This window comes from Crocodylus siamensis, chromosome 5, assembly GCF_052110815.1.
Source record: "Crocodylus siamensis isolate JL-2025a chromosome 5, ASM5211081v1, whole genome shotgun sequence".
Classification (NCBI taxonomy): Eukaryota; Metazoa; Chordata; order Crocodylia; family Crocodylidae; genus Crocodylus; species Crocodylus siamensis.
Window position 1 is genome coordinate 191,823,866 of NC_143399.1, and position 8,825 is coordinate 191,832,690.

Sequence of the window (8,825 nt, forward strand, 5' to 3'; positions counted from 1 at the left end):
GTGAATTTGCAGATGACACCAACCTGGGTGAGAGAGCAGGCATATCAGGATTAAGATCTAGAATTACCTTGATATATTGGAGAAATGGTCTGAAATAAAGCAGATTAAATTGATTAAGGGCCAGGGCAAAGTACTATATTTTGGATTGAGCAATCAAGTGCTAAATACAAAAATGCAGAATGACTGGCTTCAGTACTACAGAAAAGGATCTGCAAATTATAGTATCTGAGTCAACAGCATAAACATTGCAAAAAACAGCATAACGGCATGTATTAACAAGAATGCTGTATGCAAGTGACAGTGGGTGTGTCTACATGAGACGCTTTACTGTGAAGTAGTGCAGTGTACTGCACAATAAGCATGCACATATACATGTGTACATGCTTACTGCACAGTAAGCCTCACTAATTGTGAGTAAATTTGCTACCTGCAAATACAAGTAGCAAATTTATTCTTGATTAGTAACGGCACAGTATCACTCATGTAGACACCTGACTGGGAGCAAATCTGCTCCCAATCAACTGGCCACCAGGGGACAGGAGATTGCTCCCTGTCCCTGAGACCTGCCTGCTGCCAGGGTAGGCTTCACCACCAAAGCCTGGGTGGGGAATATGTTCCCCTGCCCCAGAAGCAGGGAGCTCCAAGCTCCCCCATTCTAAGATTGCAAATTGGGAGTAGGGGGCTGGGAGATTCTTATCTCCCGTCCAGAGCTCTGCAGTCATGGGCCCCAGGCTGGTAGACCTTTATCTCCCAGCACCAGCTCTGCAGTCACGGAAATCTCCTAGGATAAGGATTATAAGGATAAGGATCTCCCAGAGATAAAGATCTCCCAGCCCCCACTCCCCCATTACAATCTTGGAGTGAGAGGCTTGGAGCTCCCTCCTGCAGGGCCAGATGCAGTCTCCACCCAGGCTGTAGTGGCACCCTGGCAGCAGGCAGCTCCTGGAAGCAGAGAACAATCTCCCATCCCATGATGGCTGGCTGACCATGAGCACATTTGCTTCTGGTCAGACATCTACACAAGCACTACTGTGCAGTTAGTAATTGAAAGTAAATTTGCTACTTGCATTTGCAGCTAGCAAATTTACTCACGATTAGTGAGGTTTACTGCACAGTTAACTTGTGCACATACTTACTGCATAGTAAACTATGCTACTGCTCTGTGAAACATCTTGTGTAGCCAGTGAAACAGTGTTCCTTTTTCAGTCAGTAAGCAATGGGATGCAGTTGCAAAACACAGCAATTTGGGCAGAATCAACAGGAGTATTAGGTGTAAGACAGGGCACATCTACACATGTACTTTAATGTGAAGTAGTCTATTATAATGTACATGAAAGCATCACATAAAAGACCGTGCAATTATGCTAATGCTCAGTAAAATAGGCTACTGAGCATTAAGAATTACTTTAAAATGTGTGCTTCTGGTACTGCACATTAGGGCAGCTTAATGTGCATTTATTTAGCACCTCACATTGGAGGCACTAAATTTAATGCGCATTAAGAAAAAGTGCATTAATGTACATGTAGATGCACCCAGGAGGTGATAGTGCCACTGTACTTGGTGAGGGTTGCTCATCTAGAGCATTGTGTGTAGTTTGGGGCTTCACATTTTAAGGATATAAGCAGGCTGGAGAGGGTCCAGAGTTAAGTGACGAAAATGAAAAAGGAGCTAGAAGGCAAGCTCTCAGAGGAAAGGTTGAGAGAGGTATGTTTACCTTGGAAGAGAGGAAATTAAAGAGGGACATGATAGTAGTTTTCAGATATCTGAAGGGCTGCCATAAACCATTCTCCTTTACCACATAGGGCAGGACATGAAACAATGATTTTAAATTGCAGCAAAGCAGATGTAGATTAGCTCTCAGGAAAAAACAAGCAAACAAACTTCTTCATTGTTAGAACAGTGAGGCAATGGGATCGACCGTCCAGGGAAGGGATGGATTCTCCTGCAGCGGAGGTTTTCAAGAGGAGATTGGATAAGTCTTTGATGAGGATAGTTTAGGAATAACATATCTGCATTCACGCAGGGGGTTAGACCAGATCATCCTTGAAGTCCTTTCCAACCCTATGATTCTTAATCTGTGGGCTATTTTACAGTATCTGTTTATGTGACCCTGTCATTGTAGCATCTGAATGTTTCTCTGACACTCTTGGTACTACTGCTAAACCAATATTGATTGAGAGACTATGTGAGTTGCCCACAGTCACAGGAACCTGTGGTAGAACTAAGAAAAGATCTTTCAAGTCCCCATCCAGTGTGTTTACCACCCAACAACCTTTCCTTACCACCGTTTTCTAACAGCCTGACTTCTATCTCCTAGTTCCTCAACTCCTCACAAGTCCCCTTGGTAGTGATCATTATAATTTAGGACACCTAATTTAGAAGAACTGATAACTGGGAGATGGTCCCTCAGGTAAGCTAGTCAGTCAGAAACAGACATAGGGTCTGGGGGGTTTCTTACTGCTCCAGAATAAAACTTGTTGTGTAGTTCTTCTCATTCACATATACCTATGTTTATGGAAGTGATCACTGCTCCCCTACTCTTCAATTCATGCTGTCAAATACTCAACAATGGGGGACATCACACGAGATGAACATTTTCATTATGCAGGCTAAGGCATATGGTCTCCCTGCTTTTCTTATTTCTTACTTGGTCAGAGAATCATGTGGTGTGACACAGCAGAGTATCTTAGCATAGCTGTTCTTGAATAGACTTGTTGTTATAGAGAAAATTGGCTCATCCATACAAGTAGGTTATGCATGTCTTTCATAACTGTCAATTTAACATTCCCTCTTTCATACAAAGTATTCATGAGAAGCTCTTGCTCTTTGGACATGTCCCTGCTCCTAAATGTCCAGTCCACTCTACAGGAAGGCACTTAATTGAAACAAATGCTGGAAGAGCACCTGCAGTTTTTGCAAATGGTCTTGAAATCAAAGAATATGATTCAGGGGTACCTTCAGAATTGTCTTTAAATAGCAAGATAACTAGGCAGGAGTTGATCATACTCCAACTCAAGGTCAGGATGCAAGGTATGGCGGTAGGCTAGAGGTCAGCAACCTATGGCCTGTGCCTCAGATGTGGCTTACGAAGCCATTTTATCTGGTCCTTGGACCCAGGGGGTTTCAGAGGCATTTCAACATGGGGACGGGGGGGCTTTCCGAAGTGTTTCAGGGGCAGGAGGCTTATGAGGAGGACTCCTCCTGTGTGGTGGCCAAGCAGCAGAAAGAAATAGTGGTGGCAGAACTGTGGGGGGATGTTGACTGCAAAAGTGGAAACATGGATTGGGTTCAAATCAGTTCACACTCACAGCTGTTCTCTGTGAGCATCCATCAGCTCCAGAACATTGTCGATCCCTGACACAGACCATCCACAGTCATTATTTCAGCTTCCAAGTTGGAAGACTGGCCTCAAAGATAGAAAATGCTGTGTTTTGGGGCACAGGATGGAGGGATGGATGGATAGATAGGAACAGAGTAAACTTCCATTATTGAAGAGATTTGAATATCCAGTGCTGAACTAGGTATCCTAAATGGTCATCCACATGGCATGACTGGAGCTACATATTGTTCAACCTGCCAAAGAACTCAAAGCCTGACATACATTTTATTGAGGCCAACAGTGTTGTTTCATTTCATATTTGTTGGAGGAGAGTCAGAGCCAAATTCACCTTTGGTGTATTGCAGCAAGACAGGGTCCAAGTGGACAAAAATATTTGGAACCATCTCTAAATCATACTTTGATTTTCCCAATCTGTGAACTACCCATGTTCAAGAAGGGTGAGGACTGGAAAAAAAAACCAAGCAGTTTTGGCATCTCTACTTTTGTCTTTCACAAAGTTAACCACAATAGAATTTATATAATACTTTGGGTTGGTCCATGAAAAAAAAATCAGTCACACAGCTGTTTTTGGTTGTTTGTCTCTCTCTCCGATGAACAAATTAAGTTACTGATTAATCAAACAATTCATCGACAGGAATCTTGATTTATGTCAAGTTGAATTATAACATGCAAATATTTGCATAGTACTGTATGAAGATTCAGACACAGATCTCATGAGTGGCTTTCTTTGAACGTGAACATTTTTTAAGGATAATTCAAGTGCAAAATTCAAGCTATTCCTCATTTGCTGTGATGGAAATGGACAGAATGTGACGGGGAATCAAATGAGGTTATTGAGACATCATAATATGACAAATTACTTTTAGAGAAGATTTATCAAAGGCACAAAGGCAGTCACATGCCTAACTCCCATTGACAGCCAGTGGGAGTAGGGCATGCAACTTCTATTGGTGCCTTTGGAAATACTCCCCTAAGGTAATATTTGCTCTGGAGCTGCGTTAAGGGCAAGGATGCAAACTGAATGCAGGGCATTCTCAACTCAGTCTAAAAACAAACTGGAGGAGCCAATATCACACACGAGCTGGCAAAGACCAACAGAGCAGCCAAACAGCAAAGGAAATGCTTTGTAAGCAAGCATGTGTTAAACTTGTTGAGAGACTAGTTGAATGGTAATCATTTTCAAAAGACTCTAAGTGATTTAGGAATCTGAGTCCCATTGTGAAAAACAACTTAACTGGATAGGGCCAGAATAGCAGAGATATTTAGACACTTAATGATGCACCTAGGCCACAGGTGTGATTCATGGAAACCCTTCTCTGAGACTCAGTGGGTTAGGCATTTAAGAGCTTTTGGAAACAGGAAAGTTATGCTGAATCAAAGTATTAAGGATTTAAGGCAAAAGGTGCATTTAAAGCAGAATTGTTCCCCCAAAATTGCTTCACGCTCAGAGTTATGCTGAAAGAAGTGTCCACACGTGGTCACCTAGGTAACAGTTAGTCCTGGGTAGTTACCTCTATGGCTAGGAAACCCCATTGGTCTTAATAGGAATGAGGCACCTAATCACTTAGACAATTTGGAAGCCTGCTGGAATATGAAAAAAAATGAACCTGACCTCCTAAATACACTTAAAGACCTGGCCCTAAGTCACTTTTTAAAATAAAGTTTAGACTGCTATATTGACAAGGGACTTCTGAAAATGCTCTCCCAAACCATTTATGCACATAAGCACTTAGCAGTGGTTCAGTGCGTTATTTATTAACAAGGGTTAGGCTAAACCATCTTATGCAAAAGTTATATGGTTGCAATGTACATCTACTTTAGGAGTTTCCTAAAAGTTTTAGAAGGTCAGTTTACAATCTATTTTGTTCAATCAGTGCAACGTCCTCCATCTAGGCAAAACCAAACTCATTTATCCTCTCAAAGTTATTTTATGGCTTCCCTAGCCCCAAAATGGGCAGAGTAACACTTCATGCCTTACAAGGTGCTGTAAGGCTTTATGGTTGTAGAATGCTTTAAAACTATACAGTACTATAATAACGGCTAGGTGTTATTAGGACATGAGAACCACATACATCCCTTGGCATTTATTCTCTTCAGTTATGCATCCTGATACCCACAAGTCAATAATACTTGAACACCAGATCTCCTAGGTCCTGCATTAGAGAATCCTGAACCCGTTGGGTATTTGGGGGCCCATTCTGGTAGGTCATGTGACAACAATGATATCAGTAAATTGGAACAATACATGCAAGGGGGCTGCAAAATAAGGCCCTTCTTTGGGATTTTTCCCTCCATGAGCTAGTAGAGCTTGCCCGCTCCTGCTCGTTTCTTTTGGCTCACACACCGAATGCTGACTATATCCCTTGTTATGTGCTGAGTAATCCTTTGTAAAAAATGCTGCCGTCAGGTAACTGACTCAGAAGAGGCCCCGTTACGAGCCCTTTCCTCTCAAGTGACAGAAAAATCCTACATAAATGGCATTCAAGGCAGCGAGAATTAAAGTCCTTTAAGTTTTTTAATAATTACTTATGTTTTCCAACTATTATCTAATTATTGTGGAAATACCTTGCCAAAAGCATTCTTTGTGGTGAGTAATAAAATAATTCAAATTGATGGCACCTGATATTAATTTATGAGGAAACCCCTTTACTGTACAAAATCTCCCAAAGGTTACATGTGCATTGTTCAATTAGGGGGTTGTCTCACTGATGCCTCTAAGCACCTTCTGGTCTCGAAGGTGACTTTTGGTCTCTGTCCCTGCAAGGCTGCATCAGGGATGAAAGCACCTTCTTGGCCTCCCTAACTAGGTTGCCCAGACCTTGGTGTCTGTGCTCAGAAAAGTAAGCAGGGCGACATGCTCAACTATTTTCTCTTCAAATCAGTGAGGAAAGGAAGACAGTCAAGGAAGAGGAATAACCATGCTGCACCTTCCCCTTGACTTTCTAGCACACTTTAGCCTGTGCAGGACATTGGAAGGGGAGAGAGGCATTTACTGCTGGTTCTGTACTTCGTTATCATATCTACAGCACAGAGGATGCAGGAAAAGAGCTGTGCTTCAGAGATGTCTTGCTCAGAGCTGGGCCTAAAGTCTGATCTAGCCCTTAATGAAAACTTTTCTTTCCAAAGTCCTTTTTATACTAGTCAGTTGGATCAAATTTCTTGCCCAGTCTCCCACTAACTTCAAAAGTTTTTTCCTTTATTAATTTTTTGCATCAACCAAGTGAAAAAAATACAGCAACAAAATAACTAAGCTGAGAACTCCTAGATGTTACAACTGCAGCCCATATTATAATTACAGAAAATTTGCCTTGATCAAGGCAAGATGTATTTTAACAGGATGCTGCTAAACTGAGAGTTCAAGAGCTCTGACACTAAAATGTGTCTCTAAGTCACCATTTAAAATGTGGCTCAGGTCAGTTTTGGGTGAAAGCCATTATTTTAAATATAATTTTCTAGTCTTCTCTACTTCAAATGAAAAGCCTAGCTACATCCAATCCTGAAGCCCAGCCCAGTCACAATCTGGCCACCTAAGAAGTGACAAGGAGAGAATGAGCAGCAAGACAAAGAAGGGACCAAAGAGATAGTGTCAGGTTTGAATTCAAGTTACTGTGATTAGTTTGTGTTTCATTGGCTCTTAAACAGCATAAGCTGCTCTTCCTTGACATACCATCTTTTCTCATATACAACATATACCTCTTTCTCTAAAATCAGCTCCCTAAAATTAGGGTGCATGTTTTAAGTGGGGAACCTGCTTTTCTACCTGGGATATTAGCACTCTGCTTTGATTCCTGTTCCACAGTGCAGCAACTATTGCATTACTATTCAGGCTGCTGAGGAGTCGATTAACGCTTCATTGTTCTTCACTCCAGAAGTATCAACAAGAGTCTCTCCTTTTTAATAATCTCCATGTTCCATTAATCAGGCAATCTCACTGTCTGCCAGCTGCTCCTGATCTCTCTCATCCTATTTCACAGCCTTGGAGACTCTTTAGCTCTTTTCAAAATCACAGATCCACACATGGGGACCAGTTCTCAGCAGCAGCTATGATTTGAGCTTCAGTTAAGCAGGAAAGGCAAGGTAAATCAGATGAAGATTAGGCTCTTTCTCTGATCTATAAAGCCATAACTCTAGAACCATTTTTTCTCTTCTTTCTGCCTTCAAAAACAAGGTATGTATTATGTTCTGGGGTACACTGTATGCAAGGAAATACGGTATATAAGCACTACATTAAGTTGTGAAAAACTGCAAGAGGAAAAGGTTCTCCCACATTTCAGAGTGTGTGCATTCAAGTGCCCCAGTCTTTGTTGTGAGATTCAGGCCCAAATGTCAGAACTTGCTCCTCATTTGAACTACATCTGAAGAACAGGCTGCTGGTTTTGGGACTGATCTAGAATCAGACCTTAGAAATGGGATTTTATCTAGATATTCAAATCCACTCATTGTCCTAGGATTCAAGACAACTGGGTTCAGTTCTTAACTCCTCAGCCGCCTTCCTGTGCAGCTTGGGGAGAAGTTACTTATTCTCTCTGTGCCTCAGCTGTAAAATGGGAATAAAAGCACTTCCTTTCTCTCAGCTTTCATTTGCCTTGCCTATTTATACTGTGAGCTCTGGGAATCTTGGACTGTTTCTTATCATATACATGTAATCCAAAGGGTCTCTGATCTCCAATAGGCCTATGTGCTTCAACAGTACAAATACTGCTTTAATAAGATAATAATGATGCTAAATAGTTCTCATGGATCATGTTGTGTCATTAATATTCTCTGAGCTAAACAATCATTTACACAGGCCATAGTTATTAAAATCAATGGCATGACACCAGTTAGCATTTTTGAGTCCTCTTTTGAATGTACAGTAGCACCGAAGCTCTCTTGTTTGTAAAAACATGACTGTGACTAGCTCTCTGGCCAAACTGATCACGTCTTTCTATCTGTACATATAGTACTTTACTGTGTGAAAAAGTGCTCTGTCTGAACAATGTGAATTAAAGGTAAAGCAGGTCTAGAGAATTCTTTCTTTGTAATAAGTTATCCATTAAATACCGCTTAAGCTTTTCTTGTTTTAAAGCATATGTCAACATAATCTCAAATACTTTTTATAAAGTACTGGTAGTAAGTCATTAAAAATGACAAAAATGTCTTTAATCTATAATATATATATATATATATATATATATATATATATACATATATATATTTTAATCAACTGAGATATCATTTTCAACACAGTAAAATAAACACAGCCCAGACTGAGCAATCTAATCTTCAGCTCACAATGGGATGACTTTACAGTAAATTGTCAGTATCACCAGCCACACTCAATAAGGTGTTTGCTGCTCTCATGAGTTTTAAGGTATGTTTCACCCTTTCTGTAAAATATCCAAGTTTCACATATATCTTTATCCATGGTAAATGTTCATATTTCTTTAGGGAACAAATACATATATTTTTAAATATGATGGAACTCAGAAACTCAAAACTTGT